The sequence below is a fragment of the Mirounga leonina genome, unplaced genomic scaffold (genome assembly GCF_011800145.1).
Source record: "Mirounga leonina isolate KUSES-001 unplaced genomic scaffold, KU_Mleo_1.0 Mir_169, whole genome shotgun sequence".
Classification (NCBI taxonomy): Eukaryota; Metazoa; Chordata; class Mammalia; order Carnivora; family Phocidae; genus Mirounga; species Mirounga leonina.
The window spans coordinates 9,982,270-10,004,497 of record NW_023270431.1 but is presented as its reverse complement, the minus strand read 5'-3'; the positions used below and the strand labels follow the sequence as shown (position 1 = coordinate 10,004,497).

The window sequence follows — 22,228 nt, the reverse complement described above, 5'->3', positions numbered from 1 at the left end:
TGTGTGGTTTACATACAAAATTTTTCAAAATTATGTAATTTACTATTATCATAAAATAATGATTCTTTCCAGATATATTGTGCAGTAAAGTGCTAAACTCACTTTGAAAGCCAAATGAAAAAAACCTTATTATATGAAAACTTTAGTTTATTAGAAATGTGCTTAAATCTGATATTATAAAAAACAGATTATTATAATATTTATTTAATTTAAAAATAAGATTATCATGCTTTTTCTTCACTTTCATATTACTTTCCATTTTGAATAGTGTTTAGGAGTTGGTTTTCTTTAATTGGTTGTGTTTTTTTCTTTGGCATTTCCATATATTGCCCTATACAGGATGAATTTTCAAGCAGTTAAGATCTTCACGGGTTATCTTAGAAACTACAAAATCTCTTCTGCCATTTTGGATTTTCTTATTAGCAGGAGGATTGAAGGTTGTGATTTCTTTGCATCTCAAGGCAGTTGATCCTCAGTAGGAGCAAATGCTCACAGCAACCTAAAACTTGAAAAGATTATTATCTGTACTCAGATATGCCTTTTCATACAAAACAAAGATTCTGAATGCTACAGATAGCTGCAGGGATTTAAGCTTTTTCTTTCTTTCTTTCTTTTTTTTTTTTTGAAATGAACCTAATACAGTAGCCACAAGCTCTGAAACTTTATAAGGAGTATCATTAAGGAGAGTCATTCATGAACATTGCATTTTCAATTTATTTCCTATGAAATAAAGGCTTATAACAGCAATCAGTCAAAAAAAATATACACATCAATGTTGCATTATATACTGCACCATTATAAAACATTTAATTCTTTTATACCTGAATAGTTTTGGCCTGTTCTAGCTAAGTGAAATTAAAAATTAAAAAAATGTGTGTGTTATTTTCACCAAATTTAATACACAATTTGGTTGAACCTCAGAAATTCTATATAAGGGAGTTTTGCCTTTAAACAAACTTAGATGTTCATTTTGTACATACTGGAATACTTTTCCATTGTTGAAATAATGACAGCATAATTACAAAATAATAATTTGAAGATATGCATCTTGGAATAGTGATTTAATAGGTTGTTTGGTATCATGCAATACAAATATAAAAGAAGTCAAGTGACCTGGGAATTAGTCTGTTTTCCTATTATGTCTATAGAAATAAATCATTTCACCCCCTTTGTTTCCCAGTCTATAAAATATAAACAGTTATACATGATAGTGATCTTAACAGGGAACTCTACAGGAATCCTCAAAAATGTAGATCTGTTGACTTTTCACGTGTGTGACACTGGGCTTTCAGCAGAGGTATTGATGGTTTGTATGGTGAATCTCATTTTATTTTTGAATGATTATAATTATAACTGTCAAATGTGTCATTTGAAAATCTTCTGGAAAACTTTTGTGGTTTAAATATAGAAACAATAGTTACTGTCACAAAAATTTAGATGCTGTTTATTATTATTATTAATATTAATTATTAGATAATGTTGTCTATGTGGAAAGAACTCTTTATGAGGGTATATCATAACAAAGTCAGCAAAATCAATGACTGATGGAAATAAACTGAGCAACTGAAGAGATACTGATAAGAACATTAGAACATAAACATTGTAATCACAGTAGATCTGAAATTACATATATAATCTTAGGCCTATAAAATGAATAGTTTCCTTTTGCATTTGAATAAATATAATTATCTTTATTTTTTTTCTTTTCTGTGTGGATTTTAGTGACAGATTGTGATCATGGTAGCTTAAAATTCATGGAAAAAATAATAAGACAAAATCTGGAATGAGAAAAGGGTAAAAAATCATGCAGAAAGAACTGATCACTTTAGAACTAGCAGGCCCAAATCCAACAATCATTTTAAGGATTACTTACCAGACCGAAAAAAAAAAAATCAACAATTTTTTGCCCAATAGATCACTTTACTATAAACAGAACTCAGAATGCACAACTTAATTGCACATGTAGATCTTAGCTTGCTCACCTTAACTTCTTTTTAATTTTTTTACAGTGCCATTTTTTTCTTCATATCCTAAAGTTTACATCTGTGAAACATCCTTTTAGTTATATATTTTCTTAGCTTCATGCCATATCATGTAAATATTTAATGTATCTAAATGACCTTTATGTTTAAATCTAGCACAAGTTAAATCAACAACTTGCAGTAAACCATCATCTGAATTATTCCTTCTGAGAATTTACCACTAGGTCCACAATTTAATATCACTTCTTCCTTGGGAAAGCTTTGCCATGTAAGGGCATAGATACTTGTTTCACAGCCTAGGGAAAAAAACTAATCTCTAAGAACTGAAAATATTGTTGCTCTGGTACAGACTTTATTGGTGAATAGTTCTTTGTTCTTCAGATTTTTGCATGTAGATTCTGCAATCCCTCTCATGAACACACAGTTTAAATAGTCCCAATATGTCATTGAATAATGTGGGACACTAAGGGTCATATATTGTTTTGGGCAGAATCGTGTCACCTTGAAATTCATATGTCGAAGTCCTAACCCCCAGTACCACAGAATGTGACTGTATTTGGAGACAGGGTTTTTAGAGATATAACTAAGGTAAAATGAATGGGCCCTATGGTAATAGGGGAGGGCCTTAATCCATTATAACTGATATCCATATGGGAAGAGAGTAGTTGGATACAGACATGCGGCCACATGGAGAAAAGACTATGTGAATACAAAAGGAGACGGCTATCCTACAAGTCTAGGAGAATGCCCTCCTAATGAATCAATCCTGATGACACCTTGATCTTGGACCTAGCTTCCAAAACTATAAGAAAAGAAATTTTTGTTATTTAAGTCACCCAGTCTATGGTATTTGTTATGACAGTCCTAGTAAACTAATACATATATATTCAATGATCTTAAGTAAAAGAAGGTAACTAAAAACTGCTTATTATACAAAGTTCACTATGGAAACAAAAGAATTAGTAGTAGAATCCTTGAAGAATGATAAGGACAAAGGTGTGATGTCATTTCCTGACACTCTTTGTACTATTCTTTATTACATTAACTATGTTATTAATATCATATTATCTCTAATTCTTTATGCTACATAAGATATATTTAAAAAATAATTGTAAGTACTGTAAAGCACTATAGTGGAAAGTCCTTTACTTTCACCAACAATTAGTATTGTTTTAGATATTGATTCTATTCTTAAATTAATAGTTTCTATATAAGGTATTCATATTTATCATGTATTTTTAAAGAACTTAATAATCAATCTTTTAAACTCACCACTTGTGATTCAGGCAAGATACTGTTATGGTAAAATCTTTGCAGTCTGCTGAGTATTTCTTTTGCCAAAAATTGATTTTCTTTAATGCTTACATAGTAATTGGCTATAATTACAGATTTTGAAAAATAGATATAGGTACAGAAATGATGAAAATGAAAATCAAGAGGCTAGAATTCTCATCTTGGGTTAGAGTAACTAGATACAGTCAATTAGGTCAATTATTTTATGCTTTAATTCTGTCTCCTTATTTGCAAATAAAAAATGAAATATATATTTTATTTCTTTTTAGTTCTAAATCCCATTACCTATGGTCTATGACAGGGGTCAGTGTAGGACCACAGAGTAATTAATTATTTTAGGTGTTTTGGTCCATACAGTTCCTGTTGTGAATATTCAGCTCTGCTCAATTCTGTTGTTGTAGTGCAAAATCAGCTATAGGTAATACATTAAGAAATGAATGTGGATGTAGCTCAGTAAACTTTATGTATAAAAATAAAAGATAGGCCAGATTTGGTCCATATGCTGATTCCTGCTCAATGAGATTTACATATCACAATCCACAATTTTCTCAGATCTAGACAAACAAATATATATAGGAAATAACTATAATTAAATATATGTACATAGGAAATAAAGCCTGCGATTTATGTCATCGGCAACATAAATATGCATAACAGAAAATTTTGCAAGGATGATTAACCAAATTATAAAATAGTAAATTCAAAATAGCAATAAATGTAAGTAGTCATAAGTACTATAACTAGTCATGTAAAGTAAAATAACAATGAGATGATGCTTTACAATATCAGTTTAGTAAATATTAAAAATTGTGATTACTATGACTTTTTTAGCATTGCAGGGAAAACAATATTCTTATACATTGCTTTTGAAAAAGTGAATTATAATGGCCTTATTGAAAAACAATGTGGTAATCACTTATTAAACTTTAAAATATATATTTACATCAATGCCAATCACTCAAGAGGAAACTAAAAATTAATAGTGCTATATCAAATAAATTTCATTCATAGTTAAAAACCTTCCATTAAAGAAAACATCACCCAGATGTAGTGTTTATAAGGGCTACAGGTCTACAATTTCAATTTCAGAAAGATATTACCAGAAATATTTTGGTATTAAAATAATGCTGGTCTCTTAAAATCATTTGGGAAGTATTTCTTCCTCTTCTATTTTCTGGAGAAGGTTGTAGAGCATAGATGTTATATTTTGACTACTTATGTAAATAAACAGTAAAGACTGAGGCATTAAAATATTCATTTGCAATATTGTCGATTGTTGTGCTCATTTTGTTCACACATTGTTCATTGTTCAACAATGGTCAAATTTCTGGGAAAGATTACAAACTGAAAGGGTCAGAATCAACATAACTTAAAAGGGCATTAGGACTCAAATGAAGTAAAGTAAATAAATAGAAAAAATCCTCAGGGAATAGGCATGGGCTATTTAAAAGAAACAAGAATGCCAACCATATATAAACCCCTTTTAAAGAAAAGAAATTTTGGGCTTAAAATATTTCACTCTAAATGAATTTTCAGCTATCAATAAATGCCAGTAATATGCTACGAACACCTTTTGCATTGTAAATCCATTTGTACAAATGGAATAAAATTTATATCATACCAAGTACTTCCATGTGTGGGGAATCTGTCATTTCTCCCCATTGATCGCAGTGCATTTTCTACATCAAGGTTGCCCTCTGCTTCGCTTTCAGTGTTCCTTTTGGCTCTGGTTCTGCCTCTTGAATTCCCAGTGCTGATAAGGTTGCAGGAATAGAAATGGCTGCAGAGAATAGCCACAGTCTTTTCCCCATTGTGTTACTGGGTGACATCAGGGATAGAGGTTGCTGCAGATCATGAGATCCTGAGAGAGATCTGGAGCTTGATACCCTTCTTATAAACTGGGGGCATGTTGATGCTGCCTAGTTTTGTGTTTTTTGTTTTGTTTTGTTTTGTTTTTTCACCTTTTGGATTTCTGGAGTCTTGGCCCTAAGACTTGAAGATGTGGACTGCTTTCTTTGTGGTATGTTGTTGCTGCTACTCTTAAGGTGGTGGTGAGTGAGGAAGAAGGGGTGAAAGGGAGCTTATGGTGGACCTGAGGAGCTCCAGGTGGTGGTGAGGGCAAATGTTGTTTGGTTGGTTGTAGTGATGGTGCTTCTTGGATAAATGGACTCAGGGGAGACCCTTTCTTATGCTTTTCTGGTAATGAAGGCAAATGTTTCTCAGTGACTGGGAAGCTTCTTTGTGAAGAATGGGAGCCTCTGCATTGCTGTGGTTTGGATGGTGATGTTTACATTTAGGAGGCTGGGTGGGGGCAGTTTTTCCTCTTTGGAGCTGGAGAAGGAGAATATCTCCTCTGCATTCTAGAATGAGTGTCTTCTTGGGCATGGTGAGCACAGATGTGGAAAAGGAGAACAGGGACAGGGAGAAGAAGGGGAAGAAGAGGGAGAAAGGAGAGAAGGGGGAAGAAGGAGAGGAGGTGTTAAAAGAGGTCGCTCAGTCCATTAAGCCTCTGCCTTCGGCTCAGGTTTATGATCCCAGAGTACTGGGATCGGGTCCGCATAGGGCTCCTTGCTCAGCGGGGAGCTTGCTTCTCCCTCTACCCGCCGTTCTCCGTTTGTGCTCTCTCTCCGACGAATAAATAAAATCTTTAAATAGGTCGCCCTCTGATGGGCAGTGGTCGCAACTTCTTCTCCCTCTGTAGCAAGGGAAGTCTCTTTCTGGCACTTTCAAGGATAGGCACCCTGGAAGGGGAATGTGTCTGCAGCCTGCCTACCTCTCTATAATTCACACAGGACCTCTTGAGTCGCAATTTGCTGAGAGTAAGAGCCACAGTCATATAAAAACCGCTGGTTTTGTTGGCCACATTTTCGTCGTGTACCGAATCTGCTGCTCGTAGCTTGCCGCTTTATCTTTTCTTTGGTTTCGATAACTACGTTTCTAGGTTTGAGTGCTGGTGAGCCTGTCGTTCCTCAGCGCCTTTAAGTTTCATCATTTTACTTGAAGTTCTCTCTGGAGAGACGTCTTTTTCTTGTGTGGTTGGATGGTAGAGTGTTGAGGGACACGTTTTTGGCCGGGGAGTTGCTGGAGGTTACAGCCAGCACCTTTTTGGACGACTTGCAGAAGACAGCCTGCTAGTTTTACTCGGAAGACTGGATATTCTCCTGAGAGGTTTCTTTGGTGGTGACCTAAAACGAGGACGGTATGCTGCTTCCAGACAAGGGTGGAGATGAGCATCTTTTCGTCTCACTGGAGATGTACTCCTGTTAGGTCTTGGTGGAGGAGAGGCTTGTCTGGTGGAATTCTTTGAGACATGGTCACGTTCCTGGGCTAGACCAGCTCCTGGGGTGTGATCTTTACCAGGATCTGTGGTGCTGGCTGCTGAGAATGAGAAGGAGACCTAGAATGCGGCTGGGACCTCGATTTGGAGCGTGGTCAAGTAAGTCTGCGTGTCCTTTTCGTTTTGGATATACATATACATATACATATACACACACACACACACATATATATATATATATATATATTTTTTTTTTTTTTTTTTCCCCCCCAAAGAAGGTTCTCTAGACTGATCCGCGTTCAGGTTTAGGAACTCTTAGGATGTTACTAGTAGAGGTGACCTCTTGCACTGAAGGTTCTTTTACTTTCATCCAAGGTTTTGAGAGCTCTGGAGTCTTCTTCATTTTAGCAAATAGGGAATGATTTCCCACCCTCTGCCCTCCAGCTCTTGGTTCTGTAAAGATGAGATGGAGAATGACTGACCTATCTTCCTGACAGGGGAAGTTCGCTAGAAGGTGATCCCGGTTAGGATGTCTTGAGCTTCCTGACCCCTCTGTTTTTCTGTTGTGCTTTCCTTTTCTTACTTATCCCTTTTAGGTTTTATCTTGCTTTTTCATAGATGCCAAATTCTTATACAATCTATCTCTATTTTATTTATTCTCCATTGAGTTCTAGGAAAGCAGGATGGAATCCAGTCATTTTTGTTTTCTGCATACAACAGCAAAGGCCATACTTAAAATTTCTAGTTTTCCCTTCCTTCCTTTTTCTTTCTTTCTTTCTTTCTTTCTTTCTTTCTTTCTTTCTTTCTTTCTTTCTTTCTTTCTTTCTTTCTTTCTTTCTTCCTTCCTTCCTTCCTTCCTTCCTTCCTTCCTTCCTTCCTTCCTTCCTTCCTTCTTTCTTCTTTTCCCTTCCTTCCTTTGTCCCTCCCTCCTTTGCCCCTTCCTTCCTTCTTTCCTTCCTTTCATCTAGTAGGGTTGATATGAATTATTTTGGAGTCTGGAGTCTTCACTTCCAGCTAGTTGAATATAAACTCAATCACAATATAATGTTAAACCCAAGTATTTCTGTTACTTGTTTTGTTCTCCAGGGATTTATAATCTTCAAATTTACTTTGAGCATGGTTTCTCCTGAGGCCTCTCTTCTTGGCTTGCAGACAGCCACCGATTTGCTGTGTTTCTACATGGCCTTATTCTCTGGGCAAGCACACTGCCACTATCTCTTCCTCTTCTTATAAGGGCACTGCTCCTATTGATTAGGGTCCCAATCTTAGATCTTATTGAACCTTAATTACCTCCTTAAATACAGATGCATTGGGGGTTAGGCCTTACCCTATGAATTCAACCTAGATATAATGCAATCCAGACAGAAGAACTGAAAGTAGAATACAGTTACAAATTATATTTCAAATTATCAACTATATTGAAGAAAATAACTAATCTTTTTTAAAAAATATTGTTATTTATCTATTTGAGAGAGAGTGTGGGGAAAAGGCAGAGGGAGAAGCAGACTCCCTCCTGAGCAAGGAGCCTAATGCAGGGCTCCCTCCCAGCATCATGAACTGAGCTGAAGGCAGACGCTTAACTGACTGGGCCACGCAGGTGCCCTGAAAAGAACTAATCTATGTGACCTTGGAAAACAGTATTTTGGCTGGGTATTTAATCTTTTAGTGTAAGACTAAAGACAAAAGAAACTGTACACAGATACTGTAGTCTATAAATAATATTTAGTAATTTTTTCACAGGTGTATAGATTACAATTCTAAAACTTCTATGTGTATACTAGTTTGAACAAATAAGTAAATACCTTGTAGGTACATAGAACACAATTTTTAATTGTTGAAGAAATAAGTTCTTTAGTATCACATGGAAGAACTCATTTCTCTATTGATTTATCTACCCATATGTTATACTATGTATATATATATTATAAAGTTATATTTCCTAGGTTGTTTGTATTGAGAGACCCCAGAAATAATGACACCCTTTCAACAATGAACACATTTAGCAGGGAGCACTGATTTTGATTCTAAATGCCATTCTCCAAGTAAAGAGGCAAAAACTTCTTGAAGAAATCATTGATATTAGGGCTGGGGCAGGAAAAATCAAGTTGAACCTGGAGAAACTTAATAGTGCTAGAAAGTAGAGAAATGCTGATGCAGATATAGATATATATAAAGACATAGATGTAAATGCAGAAGTAGATGTAGACGTAGATGTAGACATAGGCTTAGGTATATGTGCATGTAAAAAGGGCAGGTAAGGCATTCTGAAAGAGTTCTCAGTGGATAAACTGGTACAATTAGAACAGCAAAATAATAATAATATCAAGTTGTAAGCCATAGAATCAAATAACTGTGAGTACATATATTTAAAGATGAATACATAAATGGAATACGTAAATTTCTGGGAACATGGCACAGTTCCCTCTTAGAGAAAATTCCCAATGGATAATATAGAAGGAATGACGAAAATAGAAAATCAACATTAGAACACCACAGTAATAATTTGAAGAAGGCAGGATTCACGATAAGGTACTAAAATTTGTGGTCAGAAGCTTGAAGAGAAAGGGGTACCTGGGTGACTCAGTTGGTTAAGCACCTGACTCTTGATGTCAGCTTGGGTCATGATCTCAGGGTTGTGAAATTGAGCCCCAAGTCAGGTTCCGAGCTGGGTGTGGAGCCTGCTTGGGATTCTTTCTCTTTCTCTCACCCTCTCCCCTTCCTCTTTCTCCCTCTCTTAAAGAAAAAAAGAAAAAAAAGTTTAGAGAAATAGATACTTATATAGTCTCAAAGAATCTCAAGGTATTTCTGAATTATAAAAGGAAAAATAATAACTTTACCATAGAAAAACTTCAAAACACAATTTTAATCAAATGATCAAGGTTAGTGCCTTCAGTAACCAGACATATTATGTACCCCTGATAAGATTCACTGAGAAGGGCATGCTGTATGTTATTCTTGGAAAAGAAACGCATATTCTCAATCTAATCATGAGACAATTTCAGTCAAACCCCAGCTGACGGGCAATCTAAACAATATCTGACCAGTATTCTTCGAAAGTGTCCAGGTGATGAAAGACAAGGAAAGACTGAGGGAATTGTCACAGATTGGAGGAAACAAGAAGACACGTTGGCTAAATGCAGTTTTGAATCCTGGATTAGCCTGTTGCAGAGAAAGAATATTAGTGGAAAAAATTGATGAAATCTAAATAAAATCAGTAGTTTAGTTATTACCATGGTGCTATTATTAGTTTCTTAGTTTTAATAATCATACCATGATTTTTCAAGGTGTTAATAATTAGGGGAAGCTGGGTCAAGGGTGCAGAGGAAATATTTGTATTTTGCATCTTTTCTGTACATACAAAATTATTTCAAAAAAAAAGAAAGGGCATGAGAATTTTAATTTTTTTTTCAGATTTTATTTATTTATTTGATAGAGAGAGACACAGCGAGAGAGGGAACACAAGCAGGGGGACTGGGAGAGGGAGAAGCAGGCTTCCCGCTCAGCAGGGAGGCCGATGCAAGGGGCTCGATCCCAGGACCCTGGGACCATGACCTGAGCAGAAGGCAGACACTTAACAACTGAGCCACCCAGGTGCCCCTAGGACATGAGAATTTTAAATTTAAATCTAGTTTTTAGCTCTGGAATTTACTTAAAATTTCAACCTTATTTACATTGTGATGTTTTCTTGCTCTTAGTGCCACCATAGTTTATATCTAAATATACAGTACCCAGAATTGTTCATGTATATTTTTTCAGTTACAATTATTATATTTTTAGGTATATAAAGTTCTAAAGTTCTCAAAGTTCAAAGATAAATTTTACTCAAAACTAAAATTCAGCTTATGAAGATCTTTTTAGAAAGAGTATTAAGATCTGAGAAAACACTATTGGTTAGGGGAGATGGGCTTATTGTGTTAGATGACTTTTTCCAGTTCTTTTCAAATACGGGAAAGAGAAGGAAGCTTAAGCCTTGGTGATATGACTTGTGGACCTTGTTAGCAATGCATGCTGCAGGAGAGGCAATAGGAGTAACTTTCTAATTGGCATCTTTTTCCCAAGAACTCCTTATGTATCCAGAATAGCATGTGTTATTTCAGTAGGACAGTAATTAAATCACCTCAGCCACCGCATGGAAGTGTGAGTTAGTTTAATGCATTGATGAATACTTAAGTTTTACAATTCAAGGGAATGTTACCTGAGGTTTCCTTTCAATAGGTGATATTAATACACATTAATTTGATATATTTCCCATTTCCCTCTGGCTCATATATTTTAAAAAAGACTGTCTGGCTGTTCTGTCTTAATTAAAAATTCAGCAAAACTTGTTCTTTCTCGAACAGTCCCTTCCTTACCAAATGAAAGATGACTTACACTTTTCTTCTTGGTGTTGTGATGGTGGTGGTGGTAGTACTTCTGGACAATCAGAAAATGTAGAGTACTTAATTAGGGATAACGTACATTCTACTCAACTTTGCAAAGTGGCCTGCTTAAGAAACACTTTTAAAGAATTATAATGTATTCCTCTTCTAACCCAGGATGTCAATATTCAAAATCAAAATAGATTCAATTACCATTTCACCTAATGTTTAATATACTTACAGGAGCATTTTAAAAAGCCACTTATATTAATCAGATATGAAGATAACTAGGAAAGAAATGGCTGCATAGATGTATTGCTTTGATTAATATAATGTAATTAAGTGAAGGTAAATGAGATTCCTCTACTGAATATTAGTAACAGGAGCAAAGTAAATTTAAAGAAGCAAATTAATGCTGTTAGTATCTCCTCAGCATATAGTGAAAGAACAGAATTTGCAGAATTACAGGCACGGGATACATATTGGTTGTATTCCTTTTAAATTATTCCTTCAATAACCAAGTCAAAATATAGTAGAATTTATTAAGCCATCTTTAGATTACCAAGAAGTTGGCTATAAGATTTGGCTTTTGAAATTTTCAGATGAAGGGAGTTCATGATACATTATTATTTTTTTAAAGATTTGATGTATTTATGTATTTATTTATTTATTTTAGAGAGAGAAAGAGAGAGTGCGGACAGGGAGGGTGTGTGGGGGGTGGGGGATGGGGGTTGAAGGAAAGAGAGAGAATCTGAAGCAAACTCCCCGTTGAGCACAGAGCCAGATGCGGGTCTAGATCCCAGGAGCCAAAACCAAGAAAATCCATTTTAATTACTACATTATTAACATGTTTGTGTCTTTAATTTTACAGTTTTTTAAATTAATCGTATTATAAACACCCTTGTCTTTAATTCAATTTCAAAATATAAGTCCTTTTTTGAAATTAAAAACACAACCCTATTTGTTTTGATTATTTAAGTGTTGGCTTATGCTGGAGTTAGTAGTTATTTCCAGAATTGAAATAGCAAATTTCTGGAAAGGTCACATGTTATTCATTACCCTACACAGTACACTTAAGTTTTTGTCTCACTGAAAAGTGAATATTTTAATCTTTACTAGGCATTTTTTTAATAGAGTTGTATTTGTCTCAATTATTATGCCCTTAGGGCACAGGTATCACTCCTGAAACCTATTTTATGGCATTTTGGATAGTACCAGTTTATAAATGGCTATTTAATAAGTACCAGTGGTGGTGATTACTGTACAGTACTTTCCCTGAGGCAATATAAGAATGCATTATGTGCAATAAAATAGCTTTTATTTCAGTTGAACTATCCGAAGTTAATAATCCCATATGATAATTTACAATTCACCCTGATGATCCTTCCAATAAATATAGAAATGGTATATCTCTTTGTTTTTGTTTTAGTAAGAACTGTGCATCAGTAACTCTTTTTATAATTTTCCTTCATACCTTTTAACTTACACTTGTCCTTGTGTGGAGTATGAATTTACTAGAGACTGTGGTCATGAGAAGGTTAATAAGGAGAAGATATTAAATGTAGAAAAGTGGAGAATATATTAAATCAATTGTAACTAGCTAATTAACATCTTAGGTAAAGGTCTAAGTATACTAATTTAAACTAGTTAAGTAATACCTGTATCAACTTGTAGTGTCAAGTATATATAAGTTATTTTATCATCTTTGATCTGATAAAAGTCATTCTACTAACCATACACATTCTGATTGCCATATAATCATCGATACAGTTTTAAAATATTTTAAAAGTGTTTAAGTATGCTTAAAACTTTATAAAGAGAATTATAAATCTTTGAATCTTCACTATTTTAAGGAGAACAAAAGTTATCTCCACAATCTAATCCTCACTGTTAGGTTTAGAGTTTTGAGACCAGAACTCCTGACTCCTAGAGCAATTCAGTTTTGACTGGCTATTAATTAGTCAATCAGCCCAAACTGACTGGACATTACTGTAGACATCAGGAGTTCTGAGCTTTTACCGTAAACACATTCGCAAATCCTGAGTTTTAGATTTTTTTTTAAAGATTTTATTTATTTATTTGACAGAGAAAGACACAGAGATAGAGGGAATACAAGTATGGGGAGAGGGAGAAGCAGGCTTCCCGCTGAGTGGGGAGCCTGATGCGGGGCTCGATCCCAGGACCCTGAGATCATAACCTGAGTGGAAGGCAGACACTTGACTGAGCCACCCAGGTGCCCCTAGATTCTTTTTAATACATGTAACTGTGATCAAAGTTGTGGATGGAACTTTGATGGTTTTCAATAAAAAAGGTGTTTGTAAGCTATACCTTAATATGTTATGATACATAGACATGCCTTTGCCCCATTTTTAAAATAAAATTAATGCAGTAAGTTATGTTTACTATATTGCTGTAGATTTCCTATGTGAACTTTTTTCTATGGGCCGGGAAAAAAATACCTCCCCCAAAAAATACTTTATTCAAAAAGAGGGAATGAAGGAAAACTCATGTCAGAACATGAAAGTGACAGAGTAATAAAATAGCATTGCAATATTCAATTAAAAGCTGGATTTTAAGAACATGGAATATGATTATAATCACTTACTTAGGAATTTGAATTCATTTTGTACCTAAAATACCAACAGCATTAGTTGTAGAGATAATCATTGTAAGTTTGGTTTCCACTACTAGGAATTTAATATAACCACCTCACCCATTTCTTAAGACTGTTTTGTGTTAATTAAAGACTATAAAGCATCTTGCAAATAAAATGCTACATACATACCTAATAAGGCTAATAATGTTTATAATGATACCAGCTGTTGAAACCCAACAGATACACATAATTAATGGCAGTTGAAGTTTACCTACAGCTTTTCCATCTGCTTCATTAGAATACAATTTCTAAAATTAAAAATGGTACTTTTACTTTAGAAGGCAAGGTTTTTCTCCACACGCATTCTAAAATATGTGTGTTTTTTTATGTAGCCTAAAAATATACTTAATATCTTACTTCAAGAAACTATCCAAAGGAAACTTTTATGATAAACACATTTGGAAATACCATCTCTTTCTCTAATTTAATTCTATTTGTATATATGTCAATTTCAGTACCTTATTTAGAAATGAATAATAACAATAGTTTAACTTGATTTGTGTCACCAACGTTGTGCAAGGCTATCTGTCAAACACTACACATTTCATTACTTAGGTAACATCCAAAACAGGACTGTGAGATAAGTATTGCTAATAGCTCAATTTTACAATGTAGAAAACTAAAGGTAAATCAGGTATTAATACAGAGATAACTTTTAAAAATCAGAGAAAATCCTTTTATAATTTAACAAGGGGGCCCCAGAAAGTGAGAAAAAAAAAAAAGAAGAAGAAGATCTAAAGCTTACTGGCAACAATAAAAGAGAAAATGAATGTAAACATACAATATGCACTTTGCAAAAGCTAACTGTGAGGTTCACCATGAGTGGGGTGACACTCCTTATAGCACCCCAGTTTCCTGATGCAGAGAAGATAAGTTGGCAAAATGTTGAATATCCTCAATTACAGGTTTCAGTTTGGAAATAATCAATACAAATGAGGTAAATAGATGTTAGTGGGACAGTTTAAGGCCTCAAAAGTCAAATATGCCTTTGCTACATGGAGTGAATTCCTGAAGGCATTTATAAGGACCAAGGAGAGCACGTAGCCCAGGAATTCATACCCCAAGTGACACTCAGTTCCATTTTTCCCCAGTCCCTCATGCTTTCATGTTTCAGAAATATGGACAGAAAACAAGACTTAGTCTTCAAACTCTAGCTTGACATTGGAAAATAAACTGATCTTAACGAAGTGAGAAGAGTGTGAGGAATTCAACCATGCTACCTGAGAGTAAACGGGGACGTTTTGGACAGAGCTATCAACATAACTTTAGCATAAAGAAGATAAGAAAAATTATTGGTAATTATGGATTTCTTCCTATAAAGCAGTGAAAAAAAAATAAGGCGGCATGGAGATGAAGAACTCAGTCTGTTAGAAAACATAACCCCAGATAATAAGTACATATCATAGTATAACATATCACACAGATAACTGTATGCACAAACTTAGTAAAAATACAGAGACAATAGAACAGGAACTCAAAATCCAGATAAAACAAATTACAATTGGATGACAAGTATATAGTTGAAAGCATTTCAGAAAAATAAGCAATGCTAGTGTAATAAATCAATAAATAACACCCAAAGACATAAATAGGGAGCTGAAAAATAGAATTGTGGCATGAGGAATAAATTAAAATAATCATACTGAATATAAAGAAAAAAGGCAAAGAATAAAACATTTGAAGAGGGGACGGTAGTTCTGAATGACAGTATAACACAAGGATAATGTCATTGTTGAAGTAGAATAACTGAAGAAAGAGGGTACAAAAGTGTTGAAAATTAGAATATAAAAGGTATAAGTTCTAGAAATCAGAGAAAGAATAAGATATGCAGTCTACTAGGGCACAACATACATAATGGAAAAAATTAAAATAATTACCATCAAAACATAACTTGTTTTAATTATTGAACTTCAAACATGAAGAATTCTTCGGAAACCTATTTGAAAAAGTAAGTCACCCACAGTGGAAAGATTAGGTAAAATTTCTCTCCATCAGTGCCATTTTTTTTTTTTTTAAGATTTTACTTATTTATTTGACAGAGAGAGACAAAGCGAGAGAAGGAACACAAGCAGGGGGAGTGGGAGAAGCAGAAGCAGGCATCCCGCCGAGCAGGGAGCCCAATGCGGGGCTCGATCCCAGGACCCTGAGATTATGACCTGAGCCGAAGGCAGACGCTTAACGACTGAGCCACCCAGGCGCCCCCATCAGTGCCATTTTAGAAAAAAACGTGGATGTTTTGGTTTTGGATGATATTTGGCTTCTGTAGTTTTACATTTTTAATTACTTGTTCTGTTTTTTTGAAGACAATATATCATTTCTATATATATTATCAGTCACTTTATAAAAATATTAATACTCTAAATCCTTATTTAAAGATTAACACCATTGAATACATTTTTGTATTTTGCTACTACTATTTATTAATCTGAAAGTATTCTTCTGTATATAATTTGCAGTAGCCTTTCATTAATACATTCAAAATAATTTATGATTAGCTTTTATCTTTTAGATACTGTTCTAGGTTATGAAGTTATAGCAGTGAATAGAATAAAGGAAATGCCATGCCCTCAAGAAGCTTCCATTATAAAGGAGGGAGACAGAAAACAAACATAATACATAAATTATAAGAATGTTAGAAGTTGATATGTTCAATGGAGAAAATAAAATTTAAAAAAAGAGTACAAGATATATAGAATGTTGATGACGGAGTAGTGGTTTGGCATTTTAGATGGGGTTGTTGGGTATGCATCTCTAAAAAGGAGCAATTTGAGCGAAGACTTGGATGAGGCGCCAAGAGTAGCCTTGTGAACATCTGAGGGAAGAGCTCTGGGGTGAGAGAAAATCATAGGTGATGAAAATATGCTGAGGCAGAACATGCCTGGCATTCTGAAGAAAACAAAGAAACCAGTGTGTCTGGAACAAGTAAGAAAAAAAAAAAAATAATAGGAAATAAAGGTAGAAAAATAAGGGTAGGTAGATGGTTTGTAGTCTAAATAAAATGCGGTGCCACTAGAAGATTCTGAGCAGAAAGCAACCCAATCTGATTTGCCTTTTGAAAGGATCACTGAAGGGGTGCCTGGGTGACTTAGTTGGTTAAGCATCGGCCTTTGGCTCAAGTCATGATTCCAGGGTCCTGGGATTGAGTCCTGCATAGGGGCTTCTTGCTCAGCAGGGAGCCTGCTTCTCCTTCTGCCTGCCCCTCCCCCTGTTTGTGCTCTCTTCTCTCTCTCTCTCTCTCTGATAAATAAATAAATAAATAAATAAATAAAATCTTTTAAAAAAAGGATCACTGGAGCTGTGTTGAGAATATACTTTGGGGGTACAAATTTGGGGTAGGCAGAGTAGTTTGGAGGCTAAAATAATAATCTGGATGAGAGAAAATGGTTGCTTGGACCACAGAGGTAACGGTGAAGATGTCAGTGAAGTATTCAGACTTTGATTGTAAATGTGTGTGAGTGTATGTGCATGCGCACAACCTGGTCAATTTTACTGAGGCATAATTTACATAAAACAAAACATAGTCATTCTAAGTTTGCTGTTCAGTGAGCTTTCAAAATCCAGATATAGAACATTTTTATGCCTCAAATTTGTTACTCACTTTTGCTGTCAATCCACCTCACCAATGCAAGCCTCAGCAGCCACTAATTTGCTTTCTGTCATAGGTTTTATCTGTTCTACAATTCACATTAATGAATTTCATATTAGTGGGATCACACAATATGTGATTTTGAGGTTTCATTTCTTTTGTTCAGCATAACATTTTGGGATCTGTCAATGTTGCTCTTATCAATAGTTTATTTCTTTGTACTGTTAAGTGATACCTTATTTATATATACTGTAATTTGTTTATCCACTCACTACTTGATACAAATTTGGCTTATTTCTGATTTGGAGTTATTATGAATAAAGCAGTGAATACTGACATGTATTTTCATTCCCTTGCGTAAATACCTAGGAATGGAATGGTCAGATCACATATTAGATATATGTTTTACTTTTTAAAGAAATTGTTCTCCAAAGTGATTATAGCATTTTGCATTCCAACCAGGAATGTATAAGAGTTTCAGTTGCTCAGAATTGTTGCTCACACTTGTTATTACCTATCTTACCCCTCACGGGGAAAGTAGTAGTAGTAGAATTTCATTGTGAATATTTATTTCATGGTGACTAGTGATGGTGAACATCTTTTCCTATGCTTATTGGCTATATAGTGGGATTACTGGATCATATGGTAATTCTATTTTTAATGTTTTGAGGAACCTCCATACTGTTTTCCACAATACTGCACCAGTTTGCATTCCCACCAACAGTGTATGAGCATTCCTTTTTCTCTACATCTTAGCCACTACTTATTACATCTTTTGGTTTTGATTTGAACCATTGTGACAGGGGTGAGGTGCTACCTCAGTGTTGTTTTGATTTGCATTTCCCTGATGACCGATGATGTTTAGTCCAGTATTATTTACAATGGCCAAGATATGGAAGTAATCCAATGGTCTAACCATAGATAAATAATGAAGATAATGGTATATGTATATAATGGAATATTACTCAGCCATAAAAAAGAATGAAATCTAGCTATTTGCAACAACGTGGATGGATCTAGAAGGTATAATGGAGGTGAAATAAGTCAGAGAAAGATAAATGCCATATGATTTCACTCATATGGGGAATTTAAGAAACTAAACAAATGAGCAGAGAAAAAAAAAAGAGACAAATGAAGGAGTTTATAGGAAAGACCCATGTTGGAAATCTACATTTTAGAGTTGTCAGTGTATAATATATTCAAAGCTATGAGACTGGATGAGATATCAATCATAAGCGGAGGATTGATAAAAAGGAGAGCAGATCCACGGACTGAGACACACCAGCAGTAGTATTTGGGAAAAAGAGAATCCAGCAGAGAAAGCAGAATGAGTAGCTTATATGGTGGGAGAAAAGCCAGGGGAGTATGTGGTTTGCTGGAAGGCCAGTGATGCAAGCATATCAAGGATGAGTACTGAACAACAGTGTCAGATGTTGCTAACATGTCAAAGTAAGTTGTGGACAGAAAGTGTACCTTTGTACTTAATAACAGAGGTCTTTAATGACCTTAACAAGAGTATTTTCTGTGTAGTAGCAGGGTCAAAAAACGTAATTGGTGTGAAATTAAAGAAAGAAAGGATGACTGATGAATTAATAAAACCAAGCCGTGATCACTTTGCCGATATCACAAAAAGATCCAGTCACAGATTATAGACCTCATAATAGAAGTTCACAACACCATCTGTAAAGTAGGCCTGCAAAAAAATCAAACCTGAATCCATAATGTGTTAAGTGGCACCATAGGGTTGCTACATGCAAAAACCAGACTATAGGAAAAATAACTCAATTTTGAAAATAAATAAATGGAAAGAAAAAAACAATATGATGAAAGCAGAACAACAGATCAAAGTAGACAATAAATTTATAATCAATTACAAAGTATTTACTAATTTCTTAGATATTGATTTGGTCAAATAGGTCAGAAAGAAACATATTTGTGAAAAAAATGGGGAATTTCGAGTACTGATGAGCCTTTTATTTATTTATTTTATTTTTTAATTTCTTTTTAGATTTTATTTATTTATTTGAGAGAGAGAGAATGAGAGACAGAGAGCACGAGAGGGAGGAGAGTCAGAGGGAGAAGCAGACTCCCCACTGAGCAGGGAGCCCGATGCGGGACTCGATCCCGGGACTCCGGGATCATGACCTGAGCCGAAGGCAGTCGCTCAACCGACTGAGCCACCCAGGCGCCCCCGAGCCTTTTATTTTTAAAGAAATATTTTTTTTGTTTTGTTTTGAAATGGTATTGTGGATTTTTTTTGAAGTCTTTATCTTTTAGAGAGACATTCTGGAGTGTTCATGAGTAGATAGCTGTATCTAGAAATTGCTTCAAAAGAATTTAAAATGAGGGAAGAGAGTGGGGGTATAGACAAAATAATACTGTCTATAAGTTAATAATCAATGAAACTGGGTGATGTATATGTGTAGATTTATTACGTAATTCTCTAATTCTTAATATATCTGATAATTTCTGTAATTAAAGGTCAAAAAATAAAAAGCTCAGATAATGCATTCAGTATTAAAATAAAAGAGCGAATGAATGGGAAGAAAGGAATCAGAGAAAGCAAGTATCAATGACTTTTTGAAGGAATTACCTTATATATTTTTTTAAAAAAGCAGTGAAACCTCAAGAGAATTTTTATAATGTGAGAGAGATAACATTTTGCTTATGAACTGACAGGAATGGTCTAGTAGAGTTGAAAAGTTGATGGTGAAGGACAGAGAAAAGATTCTATTCAATTCAAGTCCTTGAATAGGCAATATAGGCCCCTCAAATGGAAACTGATGCACAAGTGGAATAGTCGTCTTTGGACTACAGCACGCACTGTTCATCTTTGACATAAAGAGAGAAAGTGGGTAATATGGGTACCTGTGCTGGGGGACAGGGACATACGCTAGTGGGAATTTGAGCAAGTTGTCTTCTGTTTGAAAATGAAATAAGAAGCAAGGTCACCAGCTGAAAAATGAGTTAGCAGAGAAGATTCTGTAAGTATAAGTAGAAAGGAATAGAATGGAGACAACTAGGGAGAGGTATAAACAAGTCTGGAGAATTAGGTAAAGACCAGATTATGTATGGCCTTATTTCTCATGTAGAAAGATTTTCCATCATCCTAAAAACAGAAAACCATAAACTATGGAGAGAAGATAATTACCAGATGTATGTTTCTTTTTTTTTTTTTTAAGATTTTATTTATTTATTTGAAGAGAGAGACACAGCGAGAGAGGGAACACAAGCAGGGGGAGTGGCAGAGGGAGAAGCAGGCTTCCCGCAGAGTAGGGAGCCCGATGCGGAGCTTGATCCCAGGACCCTGGGATTATGACCTGAGCCATAAGCAGATGCTTAATGACTGAGCCACCCAGGCGCCCCAGATGTATGTTTCTAATAAGACTCTGGTTATAGTCTGGAAACATAATTAGAGATACAAGAATTGGATGTAGATACATGTATGTTGCTTGTCATGGATGAAATGGTTCAAAACTTACTGACTGATTTCATCTCAAATTCTTGACCATAAATCTGAAGTGGGCCTTTTATACTGTCTGGCATGCACACTACATTTCTCTAGTTACTCTCTCTTCTACTCTTCTAAATAACTCTTTAAGATGTTCTCCTATCTTCTCAAAAGGCCTCTTCTGCCCAAATAATTAGTTTCTCAACAATATGTGACATTAAATGAAGAAAGGAAATGATTAATTAGTGGATAGTTAATACCTGTTAGTCATTTGCATCGTGTAAAGTAGTTTCCCAGCCACAAATTCTGGGAAAAATTTCTTTTAGACTTGAAACTATAGTTTGTTTGTTTGTTTTTTTTAATTTCATACTCTCAAGATCTAGTAAGATATCTGAGTGGTGGTAGACACTTAACAACTGCTTATTGAATGAAAATAGTTAATACAACTGTTCAACATTTCATACATTGAACCTTACATAGAGAAATTGGATCTTAATTGGATCTTAAAACTTACTTTTTAAAATAAAAACACAATAAAATGCTCATTTATAAACTTGCTAAAAAGCTGGTCTCCCTGTGATCTTAGCATATATGTGATCATAAAAATGTAGAAAATACATAAATCAATTCTACATTCAGGTATGTTATAGGTATGTGTCTCTATTTAACTATATTTAAAATCACTTATATGCCAAATGCCTAGGACAGTACTGGCACATAATAGTGTAGGGGAGGAAAAAAGTTTTTCTCAGACTTTTTAGGGTCCGTTTCTGGGTCTGGAAATTAAACTGACAAAGACAGATTAACAGGATAAAAGCATACACATTTTATTACATTTTTACATATGCAAGGAAACCTTCACAAGAAACGAAGACCCAAAAAGTAACAAAGAAACAATAAATTGGTGATTTGACAAGACAGAGGGGTTTAGGTAGGGGTAGTAAATGGTAAAGAAGTAACTGGATTAGGATGAGGATTAGTTTAACAAGGTTTGCTTATATAGATTTCTTGGCCCCCATTTCCCCATATCTAATGATAAGAATGTCCTCCCTCCTCCTGGTATAGGGACAGTACCTTTCACGTGGGAGTTTCATGACTTCTTTCAGGGAAGAAGGGCAGGGGTGGGGGAGACTTACACTGCTTCTGTCATTTTAAAAAGTTCCTTTAGCTAAAGATATTTAATATAACAAATTGCCATATTTTGTTCCTGGACCCCATCAATAACATAATAGATGCTCAATAAGTACTTTTTGAATGAATAAGTAAGTAAAAGAATGGATGAATTAGGCTGTAGTTGTACGTGTGTGTGTTGGTTGGTTGGTTGTTTATAACATAGTGCAGAATACTTCCTCCTACACCAGGACTTGTGTCTTCATTGTTCATTTCCCCTTGATGTCTGACCCTGGCACATTTTACATTTTTGGGAAGTCAGAAGTTATATTTATCACCACTTAAAGGGCATTTTTGCATATCCTATTATCCTGGAGCTTACCTTTCTGCATTCGAGATTCATCAAAACTTACACATTCATGAGAATCTCCCATATTGTCAGTTTGAGGGAAAGGAGACAGAAGGTAGTAAATGCACAGCAAAGGTCACTCAGACAATGTCACCACCAGGATAAA

At 34.9% G+C, this 22,228-nt stretch overlaps 1 pseudogene; it reads right to left on the bottom strand.

Annotated features, from left to right (window-relative positions):
- Positions 1-4,954: 4,954 nt before the first annotated feature.
- On the bottom strand, positions 4,955-22,147 carry LOC118017293 (annotated as a pseudogene).
- Between the last annotated feature and the right edge of the window lie 81 nt (positions 22,148-22,228).